General features: G+C 28.6%; 1 protein-coding gene across 1 annotated transcript in view; it reads left to right on the plus strand.

The window, feature by feature from the left end:
- LOC142324536 (neural cell adhesion molecule 2-like) overlaps positions 1 to 22,095 on the plus strand; it is a 1,211,812-nt gene that overhangs the window by 1,119,577 nt on the left and 70,140 nt on the right. The window lies entirely within an intron of this gene.

Consider the following 22,095-nt stretch of genomic DNA (forward strand, 5'->3'; position numbering starts at 1 on the left):
GAATAAAGTAGGTCCTAAAATCGTATCTGCAGTAGTTTTTGAGAAATTGGAGTGAAAACCAAAAATTGGGGTAAATGCCTTGCTTTTTATGTTTGAAGTACAATAATTTTATTAAATATGTAACAAACAAATAAAAATTTTCAACAAAACTTGTACAGAATTTAATTCTAAACAAAATGATGTAAGATTAATTGAATAAAACAAAGAAAAGTTAGAAAAATTAGAATTTTATTTAAAAAAAAGTACAGACTCTATCTCTCTCTCTTTTTCATTTTCTTGTTTAGCCTCCGGTAATTACCTTTCAGATAATACTTCATAGGATGAATGAGGATGATTTGTATGAATGTAAATGAAGTGTAGTCTTGTAGTCTCAGTTCGACCATTCCTGAGATGTGTGGTTAATTGAAACCCAACCACCAAAGAACACCGGTATCCACGATCTAGTATTCAAATCCGTGTAAAAATAACTGACTTGACTAGGACTTGAATGCTGGAACTCTCGATTTCCAATTCAGCTAATCTGGGAATTCGAGTTCACCATTACAAATATAATAGTAGCAGATGAGAAAATAGAGCTCTATTTACAAAAAGTAGGAATGGAAGTAGTCTATTTCTATTCAGTTTTTATTAATTTATAACTTGTATAAAGAATAAGGAATACAGGAATCAAAAGATAAATTTCAAAAGTGCAGTAACTATCCAAGGAGAAAAAGTTAACTATTGAGATTTTTCGATGAATTCTTTCTTTTGACAGAAACCAAGAAAGAATAAATTCCAAATGTCATGGAATTATAATTAATTTAATTTAAACAAGATTTGAAGAATACATGAATATAATACGCGAAAAAAAATTACTAGGAATTATTAAATTACTAGGAATGGAAAAAATAGTACATAAATTCAAAGAAAGCGTCAGGTTCATTAAAAAAATTAAATTGGGTACTATGTATTAAAAAAATTACAAAGACGTATTTTTAAAAATATTTGTGTGTATGTAGCTCCTCAGTGTACTCAAGTACTGAAAAAAAGAACATTTTTATTTTAAGTAATATGTTTTTATGGGTTTTGAATACACATAAAAACATATTAGTTACATTTTTTTTACAGTACTTATTTTTCATCAAATGGACTGATTTCGTAATGATTATTTTTTATGGAGTGGTGAATTTCCTGTAACAGTCATGTAATCATTTTTTCAGCTTTTCAAACGGAAAATTACAGGTCTTCGCACGGTTTAAAAGTATTTTTATTCATTTGTCGTTATATATGTTTAGTATTAGATTGTTATACTGTATTATGAAAAGCAATACCTGATGTAATTCTGATATCTGAATTATTTTCACAAACTTCAGAAACAATTACGGTACTTATCGGTTATACGGGACCTCTTGTGTGATTAACGTACATTATTTAGCCCAACATACTGATGTAACTAGCGCTGATACTTTGGAGGCATTCTTATACGAAATTCGTGCCTATTGGCCACCTAAATAGGTAAAAATGTATAATTTTTTTTACCTAACGTTAATTAGACGAGGTTAACAAGCGAAACGAGCGTAGATTAATGTTTGGTTAGATTATGTTGATATACGTGCGCGATTCGTCATTACACGGAATCAACCTTTTTATTTTATTTTTATTATTTTTTTCTTCCTGTTTAGCCTTCGGTAACTACCGTTTAGATAATACTTCAGAGGATGAATGAGGATGAGGATGATATGTATGAGTGTAAATGAAGTGCAGTCTTGTACATTCCCAGTTCGACCATTCCTGAGACGTGTGGTTAATTGAAACCCAACCACCAAAGAACACCGGCATCCACGATCTAGTATTCAAATCCGTGTAAAAACAACTGGATTTACTAGGACTTGAACGCTGTAACTCTCGACTTCCAGATCAGCTGATTTGGGAAGACGCGTTAACCACTAGACCAACCCGGTGGGTTACACGGAATCAACTTTTTTTTTCCACTCTACTCCCCTGGGCCGCTCCGACTGGTTGGTATTGCGCCAGCCAGGGGAGTGTCTGGTAAACTCTAACGAGCCTCCCCGCCTACCGGCTGAACGTCCGGCATGGCAGGTCGGCTCGCCGGTGTCAGGTCTTTTGAGTGATTTTCTGTTTGCCCATTTGGTAACCACGACATACCTCGAATAGCCGTAACGTGGCACCGGGTATTTTCTTACTCTTCTTCTTCATCAGAACCTATCTAAACCCTTGGAGTCTTCAGTGGATCATTGAGAACGACAGCGTGCCGTCTCTCACCACTGAGGCTGTCCACCCTACCCTGTTCTACACTAGTAACCTAGTCGCCTTTCATCTGTATCCTTCTCTGTTAATACTGCTACTATAAATTCCGTAACCTTCTTCCAGTTTATTTCGCTCCTCAACATGTGCTCTAGGACCTCTGCTGGGCTCATACCTATTATGCCACAGTTCCTCCTTTTAATTGCCCACCTCTCGCAGCAGAAAAATGTGTGTTCTGCATTGTCAATTCTCTCACAGTACATACATTCTGGACCTGGCCTTCTTCCAACACGATGGAGGTACTCAATGAAATTGCCATGACCACACGGAATCAACCTAATCTAATCAAACATAATTTACGCTCGTTTCGCTTGCTAACCTCGTCTGATGCGAAACTTGGTTTCAAAATGTAATATTTTTTTTCGTATTCCACGAAAATATTTGTTATTATATCTTTTGTTATTAATATTTTTATTTATTTCTTTTGTTATTAAAACTTTTTGTTATTTCTCTCCATTCCTTTACTTATTTATATCGGTAAATATGTTTATTGCATTTGCTTTATTTATAAAAATTTTTTCCACGCAGAAAATGTTTTTTTTGATCTTTCTATATTTTAGTAAAAATTAATAAAAACCTTTAAATCAACTTAAAAAAAATTGCATTAAAACTTCAAAAAGCCCTATATCTTTTAAACCAAAGTAATAAACCTAGAAATAGTGGTTGTATTTTCAACAAATCTTTATTTAATTATACAGGAAAATTAAAATGTAAGGAACATTAAGTACCAATCTAATATTTAACGCCACTGTAAAATTAATATTGTATGTTTTCGTGTTTAATGGAAACTAAAATCAGTTTTTTTTTAAAGAAAAAAAACGGTTAATAATGTTTTACTGGTTAATGTAAGTTTTCTTCTCTATAAAATAAATATATAAATGTTTTCAATCTTACGTTAAATCATTGAGGTTAATTATATCTTCAAACAATTTATTTTTCATTGCCATTAATGCTCTTTAAATATACTCTTTCTTTTAGATCATCAGCCATTTTTCAACGTCCTTTATTTTGACCTTCTGACCTTATTTTGAAAGAGAATAACAATAATTCAATTTAATCTTCTGTCTTTGTCTGTTGCATTGTACATTTTAGTAGCTACGTCTGTTGTGTATTTTTATTTTATTTGTTAGCTAAATTAGATAACGTTAATTATTGGTAAACATAGTCTTTATATACAGTAAGGACCTACTTCTACAAATACAAGTACCCGATATACTTTCCAGCAGATTCACATGTTTCCTATTATCTAATCCATTTTCTTTTATGTAACCTCTAATTGTTAGTAATTTGTTGGAATTAATTTTGTAAACCCTATTACTTTTTACATCAGTCTTGAGTTTAAGTGTTTGTAAGTTTAATGGATCTTATGTTATTGCATAAAAAGTAGATAGTTAGATACAAGGAATAATGAAATAAATAGAAAAAAAAAAAATTTCTTATTGAAATTTAATTATTCCCTTAATATTTATTATAAAAATTACATATTTAATTTTGTAGGATTAAACTAAATAACCGTTACATTATCATTACCTGGTGTGAATTACTACAGCTTAATGCAGTGATATCAGGAATAAAAACCACAATAATAGAAAACAAAATTAGATTATATATAATATAAAACATAGTCTCATTTTCTTTGTTTAAAACTTTGTTTAATATTTTTAAATTTAATTCCTATTTTTATTTACAAATATTTATTTATATTATATTAAAAGCAGTAGCTAAAATTTTGTTATCAGTAATTATTGTTATTACTATTATTATTCTTATTGCTATTAGTGATGTAATTATTGATTATTGGGTTATTTATTATTAGTAATATGATATAAATATGTTTAACAGTATTATCGTATGTGAATATTATTAACAAATGTAGTGACTGCTTCAATAACTTTATTACAAACAACAAAAATTCAGCTAAATGAAAGTTTAGAAAACGCTTGTTTAATGTGTTCCTCTAATTTGTGTGGGACTTATATATATATATATATATTTACTTCATCATCAAATGGGTATTCGTGCCAGCCTCTACTATCTTCTACTTCTAACTAAACGTTTATGATTCTGATAGCATTCATTCTCTTTTACAATGCCTATAAATTTTAGTCTTTTGTTTCAACTTGTATCATCCTTCTAGCACTGTTTGGTCAATTCTTTTCCAATCGTGATATGTCCCTGTCTGTTAGCTTTAATATTCAGAAATTTTACGATTATTCTCGTTAAGTCTCCTCATCACTTCTAAATTTTATTTACTTTGTCTGATCATATGAGCTTCTCCAATCTTCTCTTCCTATATTTCATAGGTCTCCAGTTTTTTATTCTTTTTTTTTGAGTGCCCTTCTTTCACACCCGTTCCCAAATATTATCGAAAGTTACTATTTCAATTCTGACTACATCATACTTCATTATAACTTGTTTCTTTTTGTTAAGTACATCCTTGACACTAAATTTTTTTTTTATTTCTATTATACTTTTTCAATGTTCTATTAACGAGGTTTTTCAGTATCTGAGCTGTTTTACTTGCTTAATTTTTTTTTTCTTTTTTAGGGAGAGATATTCATTAGCTTATCACATATCTTCGTGCAGTAACACTCATTTTTATTCCATATTTTGCTGTAGTATCTTTTAATTTTTGAAATCATTTGTTGAATATCCTATGCTCAGTCCTGAAAAAACACATATCATTAGCTAACCAGATTTATACAATATGTATAATACACAAACACACACACACACACACACACACAATTACAATATGAACTACAAAGCCATCGGGTGATGTAATTGTAAAACTTTTATACTTACACAAAATATTTTTCATCTTATCTTATATTACCACTTTACATACTGAAATATATTTATATATAATTTTTTGAAGCGCAAAAGCAATTTCGTATAACTTGAAGAAAAAATATTAGTTTAGTTTAATTATATTAGTACAATGTGAATACAATATCAATATTTGTTTCTTATGTAAACAATGAAAATACATTTAACATTTTTATTACTAGATAAAATTCAATTTAATTTGTTTTAAGAATACATGATGCTATGATTATTTCGATTTCCAAGTTATAATGTGCCTTACAGAAGAAGGAAACTGAATTTTAATTATTACAACTTCATAACGGATAAAAAAGTAAAAATATATATATATATATATATATATAGCAGACTACAACGTGTTTGTGTTCACTTTATTCAGAACACTCAAATAATAAATAATATGTCATTAAATTTTCAATAAACGTGGAAAAACATTTGTTATCTCGCTTCCGGTTTTTCTTTTTTTGTATATACAATTTTTGAAGTCTATTTCTTTGACAACCTTTTTGTACAATATATATAGTTAATAAATATAAAGTATTAAACTGCATATTATTTAATTGTTAAATTATGTACAGTTAATTTTCGATGTCTATTAGTTTGAAAAAAGATTTTTGTAAAATATGTATTTAACTTATTCTTATATTGGTTTTTGACTTTAACTTAATCAAATCAAGGTCACTTACGTAACTGTTTCGACGTTAATGAAGTTTAAATTAGAGAGAAAAAACCTAATCTCCATAACTCAAATCAACACCTTTGGATGTTGATTATATATGTATATATATATATATATATATATATATATATATATATATATGTTACTCTACAAATTAAAAATAAAACTGTAGGCTATTTTCTGGTTTATATGATTTACAATCTTTGTAACTTTGGAAATTATTTTTTTTAATGTGCAATTAAAATGTACAGTTAAAAATTTATTACTTTTGTATATTTCCTATATAGTAATTGGTATTTGATTAATTAGTTTATATGAATAAAGTTCAGCTGCAGAGTAATACATTTTAAAAATTGTAATATCGTAAGTTTACTAATAAACTTTACGAGTAATAGAGCAAAGTAAATTCTACTGTATATATACATATATATATATATATATATATATATATATATATATATATATATATATATATATATGAAAATAAAATGCTTACAATTATAAGAATTATGTAGTTAAAAAAGTAAAACAAGAGATTAAGTTAATAGGAACATACAACATAAGTTTATATTGAAAATTTTAATAACACATAAAATACGTTGCTTTATAAATTTTTATGTGACAACATAAAATTTATATTTAACTATACGACTGTGAATGTGGTATAGTTTATTATTTTTATTATAATAATAATAGTAGTAGTTATAATAAATCGAAAGACGAAAAACATTTAATGGGATTATAATTAAATTTATATAACTTTCTGTTTCCGGTCAATGCCATAAACAATGAGGTTAAAAACAAATAAAATCTGAATCTTACCCGCAATAAAAGTTTACTTAACTAAAAATACATAACTTACCATAAACTTTAAAGTAGTTTGAGTTAGTAATTCTTATTTCCTATCAATTTATAGTTTTTTATATTTAATTTTGCGTTAAAAAACTCTGATGTGGGCACCACATGACTTTCTTCTTCGCCTATTAAATTAAATATACACATTTTTTTTTTAAATGAAAAGTACATAAAATTTTATTTCATTAATAATTTTTGATATTTTTTCTTTTTTATTCCAGTATTACTGAATTATTATTCACCGTTTTTTTTGTTTTTTTTTTTTTTTTTTACAGAGGTTAATAATAAATAACAAATCAATATATTTAAATAAAAATAAAAAAAAGTTAAAAAAGAGATGAAGTCTGATTCGAACCGATGTGCATTCCCCTTGTAAGATCCAAATATTTCATTAATTAAAATCTCATTTGGTTATCACAAATGTTTATTTGGTTAAAATCCAATTTTTTTTTGGATTTTAGACATTTTTGGTTCAGTCGATTGCAATCGAAAAGGGAGGGGCACAAGTAGATATTACAACAGTCCTAAATCAAAAATTTCATCTACGACTAATGGTTTTTGAGTTATGTGTGATAGATGCATACGTACGTACAGACATCTCGCCGAAACTAGTCAAAATGTATTCAGAGATTGTCAAAATGAATATTTCCGTTAAAATTTGAAAACCGAAACTTTTCGCGATTGACAATACTTCCTTTACTTCGTACAAGGAAATAAAAAAAGAAAAACCCATTTATGTATTCAGTATTATATAGCACTGTATATTTAGTATTTGCTTGGTTTGTTAGGTATTAAGTATTAAAAAAAAAAAAAATAGAAACAGATTTCGTGTAAAAAGTATGTATTTACATATCATTGCATGTTCTCTATGTACGAGATTTAAACTGTCGATTTTCTCGCGATTTGTGTTATTAAAATTTTATTAATTACCTATTTGTTTTTATATCCAAAATTTCATTTGCGTACGAAAAGAAATTTATTTTAGTATTCTTACACTGTTTACTCATTTTTGCTGAACTTATGTTTCTGACGCAGTTTGTCAAATAGCGAAAAAAAAAGAATTATGTAAAATTATATAAATTCACAGACTTAACTAGTTACATTTAATATACATTTATATATATAAAAAAACTCCACTTGACTACTTCCAATCAAAGGTAATTGTAACGAAAAGAGATTACAAACCAACGAGTATTCATTTTACACCCTCTAACTGTAAAGTTACATAAAGTTCAACAAGATGTTAAGCTTCACGGATCTAATGGCGGTGGTCCGAAATTTAGGGGCTTTGCACTTCCAGATTTCACTGTCGTATAATGATCAGGTCGGACATCCTATTTCTTTTTAGTTTTTTAGGCAGTTTTGTTTTTAAAATTTAACATATTTATATAATTTATTAATACAGACCTATATTGATTTAATTTTTCTTATTTTGGCAAGAGGATGCACATGCTCTGTTTAAGAATTACAGTGTAAAATAATTCTCTTATGATACATTATTCTACCGTAAATTCTAGAGAAAACGCAATTTTTTTCATATCTTTTATAAAGACATGACCATTAACTAAGTTCAAATACACCAGTATTTTTTTTAATCGACTATGTACGCAAACACGCCTTCATTTTATTATGCACGCAAATGATAACAGCAATTGTTTTTCAAATCATTTAACACGGATACTGAAGAGGATTCTTAAATAAATACAGATTAAATTATAAATTTATTAATTGTTAGAGCTATAATAATGAAATTACCAATTTAAATGAATCTTCACGTAGTTAGTCTGCTTCCAAAATTCACTGATGCTATTCTTTTCATTGTATCGCATGAACATATTTATCAGTTGTATAATATTGTTTTACAGAAACAAATAAAAAAATGAAGCTACAAAAATGGGTTTACATTTTAGATTTATAGTCATAAATATTTGTTGGGTTACAAATTTCAGATTTACTGCTTTAAGTAGTTCAGGTAGTATACTTATATTTGTCTTATTGATATTTAAAAAATATTTTTTGTTAGATATTTAAATAATTGACACCACTTTTATAAGAAATGTCTGATGAATCTTAGGCTGAGGGACAAGGAGAAAGCTGAAATTATACTTACTTACTAAGCAGTGTCTATCAACCGCTTGAAATTCAAATTCCTTGTGAGAAAGAAACTGCTAGTTTCATAGATAGTCCGATTCCTATGTGTTTCCTCTATTGAATTTTTCTCTACAGCTAAATTTATTGAAGTGATTAAGACGGAAAAAAGCACACTATATGATTTAATCACAAACAAAACGCTCTTTATGCAACCTTCCAAAGTCATGGTGTATATAAAAACACACTTATTTAACGACGAAATATTTCCTAACGGAGTGGAAAGCTTCGGGAATAGTCGTAGTACCGAAACCAGGCAACCGGTTCACGATGTGGTTTCATACAGGCCAATAAGCGTACCTATTCTATCGAAGTTAATCCAAAGGTAGTTCCTTCGGAAAATATGGCCTGTTTTGAAGTATGGCTTTGTAATTCCTCACCATCAATTCCGTTTCCGTTGTGAGCATTCCACTATTGAGCAAACTCACAGGCTTTTAAACGTAATCTGCGGATGCCTTTAAAAGAAAAAGATACTATTTGACAGCCTTCTTAGACACAAATAGGCCTTTGACAAGATTTTCCTCCCTGGAATTTTGTACTGATTAAAGAAGAGCCTTCCTCAATCATTCTACCCTATTCTACCAGGCTACCTAGAAGGACATATCTCACGGGGGAAATATAACCAGGTGTTGTACGCATTCTTCAAAATCAAGTGGGGAGTTCCTCAGAGCTCTGTTTTAGGGTCTATGTTATATTCCATCTATACTACAGACCTTTCGACTACAGATGAGGTTACTTTCGCTTCCTTTATTGATGCCAGCCCTACTACAGTATCAAATAGCCTACAGTCTTAGTTGGATTTAATCAATAGATGGACCCGTTTACCAAACAAAATCAAACCATGTGGCATTCAAAATGAGGAGAGGTGACTACCCACGGGTCTACCTTGATAGCGTTATAATTCACAAAACTGAGAGTGTACCTCGATCTTCATCTCAATTGATGACGAACGTGGAAAATTTATATTAGAGAGAAGAAAGGGCAACTCGAGATAAAGTTTAAGGAAATGTTCTGGTAGTTGAGCAGACATTCACTACTGCCCTTGTCTAATAAGCTGTTCGTATACTCAACATAATAAGCTAGAATAACAGAGGCACCTTAGTTTACAAGGAACAATAAGATCCGGAATTATTTACAATTACGGTCCTTGTGGGAAATACAACATTTCAGTTCAAAGTACGACCTTCGAGTTACCATACAAATCACTTGGCACTGAACCTACTAAATAATGGGGGGTGTTGGTTGAGTCAACTGTACGTTTTAGACCTACATATCCCGATGGTATCGTAATTTTTCTATAGTAACCTCGTATGTGAGTATCGTACATTGTATATTTGAACATTAATTTAAAATTTATTATATATACTTTTATATTTTCATTACATTAGTTCATCATTTTTAGTTGTGTTTATTGTGATGTCTTATTTTGCTTTCTATTGTTCTAGTGGTGTTAAGTCTCATTCAAAATTGCAAATTGTATTGCTTGACGTAAAATTTTTTACCATACTGTGTAGTTTTGATGAGTTTCACTAAGGAGTTTCGCATGTGATTTGGGATGTGATCCAAGTTACTAAAGGTTTATGAAATGTAACCGATTGTAAATATTTTCATAAGATGAAAAAATATTGGTTTTTCTTAACTGAATAATCATATTTGGTGCATATTATTTGATTTTAAATCATATAATTTACAAGCAGTCTACTTTGCCTTGCATATCTAGTTACTAGATACGTCTTTTGATTGTTATTCTGTTGGTTTCAAGCAACATTTGTTTGCTTTTAACCAAAAGATAATCTTTTCATAATTGTAGTGTAACATACCACGTTTTTAAATGTGTGTATGTATGTGTGCGTGCGCTCACGTGTGATTTTAACTGTGTAACTCTGTATGAAGAGTTACACAGTTAACAAAATTTTGTAAAAGAGCTGTTTTACAAAATAACATAATTTTAAGGATGTTGACTTCAAATTAGCTTTTGCAATTACTTTTTTCTATTGATCTATGGTTATTGGTCATTATTAAACGCCAAGTAAAATGCAGGAAAAAAGCAAATATATTCGTTTAGCTTCAGTGTTCTACGAAAACTTGTTTTTTTTTTTTATGAACGGGTTTTCGATCGTTTCTTTTTATTCAAGTGTAACACCTTTCAATTATTCGGGATGTTACCCCCTGAGATGTGCTGTCCCAGGTGTTTTGCAACCATCAATTTCTCCGGGAATGCGTTTTATTTCTTCAGTTAGAACGACCTTTTTATTTCTGACAACTAACACAAACTATATACATTTTATTAGTGTTTTAATTTTGTTTTAAATTTAATGGCACGTGATTGTGTTTTTTTGTTTTATACACTATGTTACTAATTAATTCATGTATATAACATAATGTTTTTGTAAATTAGAATAACAAATGTTTCTTGCGTTTAAAAAATAGGTACCTACATAGTAATAATTATTTTGATAGACATTTCCACAAAAATAGGAAAAAATAGAATAGTAAATACTAAGATAAAAATAGTACCTTAACCTTCCATCGAGAAGTTCCTAGTTTCGAATCCTGGATCAAGCATGGTTAATGCGGAAACAGTGGCTACCCGTTAGGCGGCAATCAGAAAGCAGGATTCTGGTCATGTGGGTCCCCAACCCTCTCAACAAAACTGGCTCCGCCAGTATCGACTATGTCGTTCCTAGACCCCACTCCAGAAGCCGGGACTCGGTCTTGACGCCAATGCTCTAGTGAGAGCGCCTTAAGTAGGGCAGACACACCGGGTCTGGGGCTTTTTCGCGAAGGATGATGGAGTCATAGTGCCTCATCGCTGCATCTTATCCGTACAAGCACAGAAGAACGGCAGCTCCGCAGGGGGCTGTCCCTCAACCAACCCATTAACCCCTCCTTTGTGCTGGAGAATCCGTGTCACAAAGTCATTTACCACATCAAATCTCCCTGCCTCTGATACCATACAGTTTATGATTGTGTCAACTATAAGGGCTCAGTCACCAACTCACAGCAGCGACGTTCAGCAGTCCATGTCCGGCAGTAGAACACGACGTATTCCGGTGTAACAAGCTCTCTGCAAGAAAGGCAAAAGGCGTCATTCACTCTTCTCCTGGCATTTAATTATACCCAAAACACGCCGTGGACAGATAAAGATTGGATCAACAACCGCAGCTTTGGTGACCTTACCAAAGCTGCGGTTGACCCAATGCTCGACCAACCTGATCAGACGATGTGTCTAAATCTCCCTCTCTCGCTCTATATATATATATAAATACGTGTGTGTGTGTTTGTGTGTGTGCGCACGCGCTTGTATGTGTAAATAATAAAAAAACCTACAAGTCCCACAGAATAATTAAAGAAAGAATAAAGTATATCTGTCTTTCTTTTAAAATTTAAACAGTGATGGAAAATATTATTTTTCTCTCTTGCATTATAATATATATATATATTTCATTAAATATATTGGAGATAAGAATATTTTTTTCTAGTATAAATGCTTTTGCCAATTACTTCAACACATGAATGATTTATTTTCTTCTTTGTTAAAAAATTAATTTTGTTCTAAACATTATTTTCTTATATAAATTATTTTAATGCTTTCTAAAATACTATATTCTATTCAAAAAATATTTGTTTTTATTTAATAATTTTTTCTTCTATTGCGATTAAAACAAAATCTTAATTGTACACTTAATTAATAGAACACTCTGTATAAAAAGTTTTATAAATATTATTAAATAAAGAAAATGGTTTTATTTAATTTTAAAATGTTAATTTAAAACTATTTTTTGTATTTGATAATTTTATTAAAAGCATTATACAGAGTGGCTCACCAAATTCCACCAATATTAAAAACAACGATGGCTGAATATGAATCTTTTACGTATTCTTAATTTAATTATGACTTTATAAAATTTCATACAAATATATTTATCTTTTTACGCAAGTATTTTTACGATTACCCGTTAAGGAATACACGCACGTGAAATGTAAAGTGATTTAACTTATGTATAATGAAAATATTTGGAAATTTTAAAACGATTGTTTATTTAGGTTTTTTCAATTTGTTATAAATTTATTCAAAAACTCCGGCAACTCCTTTTCTTGAAGGACTTAAAAAAACCATCTGTTCTGGGAAACAGTTTAATTCAGTTAGATTTATAATTTTTATAATTAATTAAGATAATAATGAATAATTAGAGACATTCGCTGGAGTATAAAGAAACTTTCTATATTAAATAAATAACCTCATTTCGGAATTCCATTCCATGTGATTTAAATGAAAATTGCTAAGAGAGTATCTAAATAAAGTTCTGACAACACTTTGAGCAAGCTGACATCGTAATTTGTACGTTTGATTTTGCTTCATATATGATATTTATTTAAACAAACTTCACATAAAATTATTCTGATAAATAACAAGAGTTTTGTATGCTCACTTGTGTATATGTATGTGTGTGTTTTTATTCATATTCTACATAGATGGAGTAAATATACTTCAAAAAGAAAGAGGAGCGTAGTGGAAAGAGGGATAGAATGAGGAGTTAGACAGACAGAAAATGTCTTCGGGCAGTGTTTTCATTGTGAACCTAGTAAACTTTTCTCTTTATGGCATCGTTGAAAGGAAGCTTCGCGGAAGTTTGTGTGTTCATGTGTTCAGAACTACCTCACATCTTAACATTTATCCATCAGTTTTCTTGTAGACTTTTGTCAGACTTCTTTCAAATTTACCTCCGTATTCTTTATTTTTTCTTTTTTTTTTATTGAATAGAAAATACCTACTACCCTTTTTGTGATTCATAGATAAATCATAAATGTAATACTGATTTTCTACTATACATAAAATGGATTATTTTGCCTCTATCTATTCAGATATTTTTCCATATATATTTAATATATGTATGATATTTTTACAAAAAACAAAAATACATATATATATTTATCTATTTATTAATGTTTATTTTTATTTCTATAACACGCATTATACAAACATGAATTATGAATTACTCAAATATAGCAGAAACTAAAACATTATGTTTAAAAATATTAGCGTAAGGAATGTTGACCCTACCCAGCACGGTTGTTTAAAGTGAAAATATGATGATAACTAAAACTATTTTTATAACAGAATAAAAATAATTTATTAACAAATATTTAGAAAAATACGTTATATAAATTTATATACTTACTTGAGCAAATTGTACTCGTTTACATAAGTATAGAAAACACATATAAGTGCATGTAATTTGATATTATAAAGATCAAATTAAATTAACAGTAAATAAAAATAAAATAAGTTATGTAAATTACTTAATGAGTACTGTAGTGCACTGGTGCACTACAGAACAAACCCATATACATATGCAATCATAATAATATTATCTTTCAATTAATTTATAACAATAACTAGAATTACTATCTTATATAAATCAGTGAACAGAGGTTCATTAATCAATAATATAACAAGATAAAAATTAAAATTAACAAAAAAAAGAAGAAAACTGTATACATAAAACATTAGGTACAATTAGTACGCTGGAATTCATCTTAGTACAGCATGTTGGTTTAATCCTTTATAATATTATTACGTTTTCCAGGTTCGACCAGGGTATTGAAAGACTAACAAACTAAAAATTTCTTATTAATATAATTTATTACTCTAGAGACATATAAGCAAAATAAATAATAAATATAATAATTACATTAACAATAATGACAATACGTATATGTAACATACACAATAGTAATTAAAATGAAAACACAAGATTTATTTAATTATAGTAAAAACCAGAATGCAGTCCAACGTACTAAAACGTTATAATGAACGCTGGAACCAAATACCACTACTGTTTACCAATAACTCACCGAAAAACTCCTTGTATTCACCCACAGTTCACACTGGAATATTCGTGATGTACTCTTCACTCGTTACCACACGCTTACTGATATCGCCGTCACCACAACCGCATCAAACTCAGGCTTGCAAAACTTCTCTGTTATCGCTTGTCATGACTCCGCCAAACACGACCTCACAGAACTAATGACTCTCTCCACGGGTCCCTGGCAGTATTTATAACCCTTGGTTTGCATAACCAGCAACCGACTCATCCCTTTAATTTTTGAAGCGTAATAAATTTCATCATCTGCTTCCTTATTTTTTTAATTCGTAATTCGGTCCGGTAACCCTTTTGGTTAAACAACAACTTTTGAAGGTATCATTATTTGTATTACAAAGAAGAGATTGTTAAACGGACCTGTTATTCTGAGAATAAAATCTCTTTTAGTTCTTTCTGGATTTTTCTTTCCATTATTATTTTCTCTTTCTTCTTAATTGGAAGAAATTCGTCGTCATACTGGTCCTGCTAGAATATGTACATACACATTCTTGCACATTCTAGCACGATACACAAGAACACGATCTTACATAGATATCGTGTATAAAAATTATTTGATATTACAGTCAAAATGTTTATTTCTGTCCAAATTTCATTAGAATCTTTCATCATAAATATGATGAATATTCTGGTGAGTTCGTGTACTGCAAGGCATATTGAATATTTCCCTAGAATGCATTTTAATTGCAGGGGCACATAAATCTATTTTACTTATTAATTCGCAATCTATTAATGATTCTATGTAAATATATTAAACCTGCGAGATTTCTTCTACACTGTAAAGAAGGCAATTGAAATTCCTCCAACAGACCTTGTGTATCATGAAAGGATACACTATATTTTCAAAAATACAAATATTTTCAGTTATTCTATTTTTTTATTTTTTTTATTTGCACTATTCCAAATGACAGAAATGCTTTCGAAATGAGACCTAACAAACGAATAATATAAATTAACAATTTTCAGATTTAACTTAAAAGCATCAGTGTTTTTTATAATAAAATCCAAATTTTTATATGCTATGCAATTAAATATCGTGAAAAGTTCGATGAAAATATAATTCCCAATTCCTTAAATTCCTGCACCTTTGAAATTTTTATATTATTAATATTATAAATAAAGTGAACTATCTCTTTTTTTACGAGTTATTTGGGTGTATTTACATTTGTCTACATTAAAATTTAATCTGATTTTGTTTACACCAGTCGACGACCTTATTAACAAATTTTGAAGCAGAATCTCAGCATCATAGGAATTCACGGACTTGAAAATTTTTATACAAACAGTGAAGAAAAAAGCTACAGATCTTTCTATTCAGATGAACGTATCATCAATAAAATAATGAAAAGTAATGGACCTTAGTTATACTCGAGTGCACATAAAATTTCATAGATTTACACTTTTTAACAGCAACATGTTGTTGTTTATTTCTTAGATAAGATCTAAGAAATAAGAGAAAATTATGGCAGATTCCAATAGTTTGTATTTTTTTTTTTTTTATCAAAGCCTAATCGGCTTTATCAAAGGCCGTATAAATAACATTCACCTGACCTGATGTATGCAAATTCTCTGATACATATTATAAGATTTTACTGAAGTATTTATGTTTGAAGTAGTTGATCGCATAAATTCCTCTTGGTTTATTGAAATAAGTGATTTTTTATGAAAACATAATCTTTAGTAAAATATATATTCGTAGACCTTTCACGGAGCAGAAAGTTTAAGTGTAATTATTGCTCAGTATCACCAAACGAAATCAAAGAATTTTATGTTGTGTCCCAGTGCTTGAACTCATTCACAAATCTTGCAGATTTGTGAATTTTTAGCAATATTATATTCCGCGTTGCAGTCATAATATTTTCCATATTTCCTCTAAATTATAAAAGAAAATAATATTATAATTTTATTTAGTAATAAGCATTATTGTATTACATATATATATATATATATGTATTCACTATGTTTGAAGATGTATTGATTTATTTATATATAACAAGATTTTAAAGATTTCATAATTGAAGTTTATAATCAATATAAAATATTTACACACTGTTATTATGAAATATTTCATACACTTTGGTTAAATTTCTTAGATATTAAAATATTTTTAAAATTTTTATTAATACATTACATTTACTTTTTGAAACAGGCTAAACCAATTATACAAAACTTTGAAAGTTCAATAATGTGCACATTAGAAAGATGAAAAGTATTAAATGTAGAATATTTCATCATATATTTTATTTTCTAATATTATAATAAAATTAATTTAATCTGTATATAGTAATGCTCTGATTTATTATTTTAATGCTCTATAAATAGATAAAATTAGAGCATTTAATACTTTCATTATTACATTTTTATCTATTTTTGGTTCACTAGTTTATATTAATTCACTAGTAATTAAAAACACTAAAATTTAGCTTAATAATTTACAATATTGCAACCACTAGATAATCTATAACTATATAGCCTGTTGTTCTGAGATAAGTAAATGTAATGATAACAGAATATTACAAAGAAATTATCGTTTGTTGAAAAGCCGCTATATCGAATATAAAATATTTATATCATGTTGCTTTCATCCACAGAAAATACATTGAGTTATGTATTTATGCAAATTTTTTCACATTCTTTTCTATTAAAGAAAAATATACGTAAAAGTTTTACTACACGAAGTATATGTTTTAGAAATTTTCATAGATATCAAGTGATGTGCTTTCTGACTATCTTAACACCTCCTGCGTGATAAAAAAAATATTGTGTCACAACCCTTCTCATCTTTAACGTTTCACGCAATTTTGTGAACTATCCTTTCATTGATGTGAAAATATTAAATTTTTTTCCTAGATTTAGCACTTTGAAGTGGTTTTTTACAAATTTATTGCAAAAATAATAATTCGTTCAGTTTTTAGTTTTTTTTTTATTATTGGCTGTCAGTTTACGTGTATTATTTTTAGATATTTAATATTAATTATATTTATCAGCAACATATTCCAACTTTTGGTGGCGGAACCTTCTTTTTAATGACAACGTTTCATTCTTCATTTTCGACCTATCAATCTACATATATTTAGGGGTCTGCTAGTATATATATATATATATATATATATATATATATATATATATATATACACTAGCAGACCGGGTAGTACCGGCATCGCCGAGTCTGCTACCCGGCAATGCTTCGCTATTGCTAGATGTGAGTATATATATAAATAGATTAAAGGAACACAATTGAAAGGTTGATAAACATTAACAAAATGAACATTATGGAACTAATTGAAAGGTTGATAAACATTAACAAAATGAACATTATGGAACTTCACAAAATTTAACCTTTCCCTTTTACTATTTCCCATTTTACCATTTCTCCCTTTTCCCCTTTCCTTTCCCCTCTCCACCAATTTCGTTTTCCTGTTTTCATTTTTATCATATTCCTTTCCTCCCCCTTTCCATTTTCTTCCCTCATTAATTCCTTATTTCCCTTTCCCGTTTTCTTGTTTCTCCTTTCACCTTTCCATTTCCTTTTTCAGTTTTTCCTTTTATTTTTCCCCTTCTTTCCTTTTTCCTTTTTTCGATTTTCCCATTTCCGATTTTTCTCTGTTTTCCTTTTCCAATTTTTCCCTTTCTCCCTTTTTCCTCACGCGTAAATCGGACCAGTAATTTTTTTAATCTATAGCGGACACACATATTGGAAACATTGAAATGGAATCGTAAAATATTTAGCATAGCATGTGTTGCTTTTACGTCCATCAAATGTGGCTGTTTTTCAAAAAAAGCATTTTGTACCTGTCACCGATGTGACATCTTAGGTATATAAATAGTAGGTATATAAAACCACTCGCACATTCGAATGCAACGTTGTGTCAAAATTTCAAACTAATCAGTGAACAACTTTCAGAGATTTTGAAAAAACGAATTATATATATATATATATATAATTTACTAAGCATCCTTGGTGTTAATACAATTGTATAAAATAGAATTCCATTGCCAACAATTTTAAAAGTACATATATCCGAGTACTTTCGGAGCCGTTACTCCATCATCAGGGATTTCCCAGAAGATGTTAATTCAAATTCAAATGTATAATTGTATTTAAATTTAATTGTTACGTTGATAATAGTCGGTCGTCAAGAAATAAAATTAAATTGTACGTCAATAAAATAGAAGATGTTTGCAACTAATAATTCCAAACATCTTACGAACATGACGTTATGGTCTTATTAACGTATAATTTAATTTTAGTTCTTTTAATACTATTATACATTTGAATAACATCTTTTGGGAAATCTCTGACGATGGAGTAATTATTCGGATATAAACTTTTAAAATTGTTGGTAAGTGGAACTCTATTTTATACAGTTATATATTATATACTAGAAATCGTTATTTTAATTTTTAATTCTATTTAGTCAAAGAAAGAGTAAAATTTTATTCAATTTTCAACTAGTAAAAGTAATATAAAGTGTTTGTAGAAAATGTTTGTGACTTTGATTGAGTGCAGGTGTTTTTTTATTTACGGACTGCCTTGGCTGAGATTTCTCATGAATAATAAAAATAAATTACAAATAAAATAACTTATCAATCTTTTATGTTGTGTTGAAACAAAAAACTATGATTAGATAATACAAATTTAAATAAGAACTGAAAAATGATTTAATTAACCAAATCTACTCAAATTAATTAATAAAAATTCATTGTGAGTAGAAGTAACTGAATTTATTAATTTATATTTGACAAATTCTATGTAACTTTGTAAATTCTTATACTTTAATGTATTAATGGTGAATATTTTATGTTACAACTTTTGTACAACTCTCCACATACTAGTTGGAATTATGAATACAGGAAGAAAGAAATAGAATGTACAGCTAATAAAAAAATAAAACTTTAGTGTTAAATAGTTTAGGAAATTACTTTTAAAAAAGCTGAAATTACTAACATTTATTAACTGAAATTTTCTCAACGTAAAAAAACAACGCTGTAACTATTAAAAGAATGCTGAAATTACTATAATAACCTAAACTAAAATTTCCCCAACTTGTAAAAAAAAAAAATGACAAAAAAAGTTTAACTTGTCTGAAAAAAACCTCCGGTTTCCTTTTTTCGTCATTATTTAAATTCTGCCCATTCACACATTTCTTCAATTATTCCAATAAAATATCCATTTCCATTTAAATCAGCTTATCTTGGTGGCCAGTCCAAAAGTTTACTATTTCTTTTAATCCAACGGGCAAGCCGTTCAAATTGAAATAAAGGAAGTTATGTAGAGTTCTTGTGCAAGAAAGCCAAAAAGATACAAACGAAACGACTTAGTAGAAGACGTGGTATACCATATTAGATATAGCTCATATTCTTGAATATTAATGGAATAATAAAATTGTTATATGTTTCCTCTAAACAAAAGTACACAGATATTTTTTATGTACAACAAAATTTCAGGAAAATTATTAGCTAGATAAGATATATATAATTAATCAAATAGATTAACCTTTCGTCAAATATTTTATAAGTAATTCATATTTAGATTACACCTTTTGCATTTAATAATGAGTGTAATTCATTAGATATAAAAATAATTGTTAAAATAAGGGTAAAACAGTTAGAATAAAAGTTGCATTAGTAGATTAAAAAATAAATATGAAATATTATTTTGTTTTTATAGAAGTACGAAACGAAAAAAGTCAACATCATTTTAAACGTTTCATTACAAACAAAAAATGAGATGGAAGAAATAAGCAACAAAACAAAAAGAGAATTATTTTTTACAATAAATTTATGTTAAATAGCTGTCAGAATTTATTCTGAGTAATTTTTATGTAGTCAACATTTATTTAAATAAAAGACAGAAGTTGTTAAGGGAATTTCTACTGTCACAAATATTCAGTGAGTGTTACAGGAAATTACTTCCCATCCATCAACGCTTATTAGTTACAAAATATAAGTTGTTTCGGTGGACAGAAATCTTAGAAATAATGTAAAATACTCTATATTCAAAGCTTTAAAATAAAAAAAAACAAAAAAAAAATAATTAAATTCAATAATTTGATCTTCAATCAGTATTATAAACGAGCTAATCCGTTTTTGAAAAATATATATTTATAAAATACGTAAGGATTGTGTCAAGCTATGGAATAAAATATTAAATCCTCGGGTGACTGTCATTGCGTTAGATAATATGAATCCAGCTATTTTTATAATTAATTATGATAATAATCTTGCTTTATTATTTTTATTTGTTGGGATGGCTAATGCTTAACTTAGAAAAAACGGTTTGGAAAACAAAAATAGCTAATCAATAATGCACAAAATTTCGTGGATAATTTTGTAATCAAATCAAGATGTAACACATCCATTACTGATATAATTTTTGTTGACTTAATAAAGCGAAGTCTTATTTTTTACTCAAACGTTTGGCATTATGTAAATGTGTATAATGCGGTTACGTTAAACGTTTTTCCGATTTTTATGAAATTTTACAGTAAGGTTTCTTTGCTACTAGGCGGAACGACCTAAGCGCTGCGATTTTTCAGAAAACGTTTCCTTTTAAAATTAAAAGGCAGTTATTTTTAATAGAAAGTTATTATTTTTAATAGAAAAGGTGTAATGGAAAATTGTGATAGAGGTCTTTTCTCGCTAAGCCAACCAATCTGAAGTCTGCACTTCTTTCTTGACCTGACCTATTCCTGAATCACCCACCTCTTCAAGTCTCATCGGGTATTAGGTAGATTCATCACTTTTTCTCCTAATTTAAATCTTTTACAACGTTCTCCTGTTACTAACACGCACCGACTTTCTTAGCACTATTTCAATTAAACTTACGTTGAATTTTTCTTTCGATACCTTATTTACGAAAAAAACAAACAAATGACCACGAAGATGTAATGAAAGTATCTCCTCGAAAATTATTAAACACTGAATTCCACTGCTTTTCATTAAAGCACCTAATTTTACTTTTCATTCTATTAATTTAATTTCGTTATAGAATTTAATTTGATAAATTGAATACAAAATGAGCGAATTAAATCGGTTTACTACCAGTAATAACATGGAAACAGCTGTGCGTTCCTGCAAACAAAATTCTAAATAATGTTCTAAATAATTCTAAATAATGTACTTAAAATTCTAAATAATAAGTACAGCTTTTTGTAGTAATAAGAAAAGTAAAGCAGTTGCACAATTTGTAATAAATCTAACTGATGTTTAACAATGGATTAGAGTATTCAAGGTTTTAATAAAAATAGAATTTAAAATGTAAGAAAGAGACGTTTTACAGAAATTTTTTAAGGAACTGGATAGTTGTAATAAAAATAAGGGGGCAGTTTGAGTGACGATTATCTTTGTTTACCGACATACTTTCTTTCTGTTATATTGCCTGCTCTTATTCAG

The sequence above is a fragment of the Lycorma delicatula genome, chromosome 5, assembly GCF_047948215.1.
Source record: "Lycorma delicatula isolate Av1 chromosome 5, ASM4794821v1, whole genome shotgun sequence".
Classification (NCBI taxonomy): Eukaryota; Metazoa; Arthropoda; class Insecta; order Hemiptera; family Fulgoridae; genus Lycorma; species Lycorma delicatula.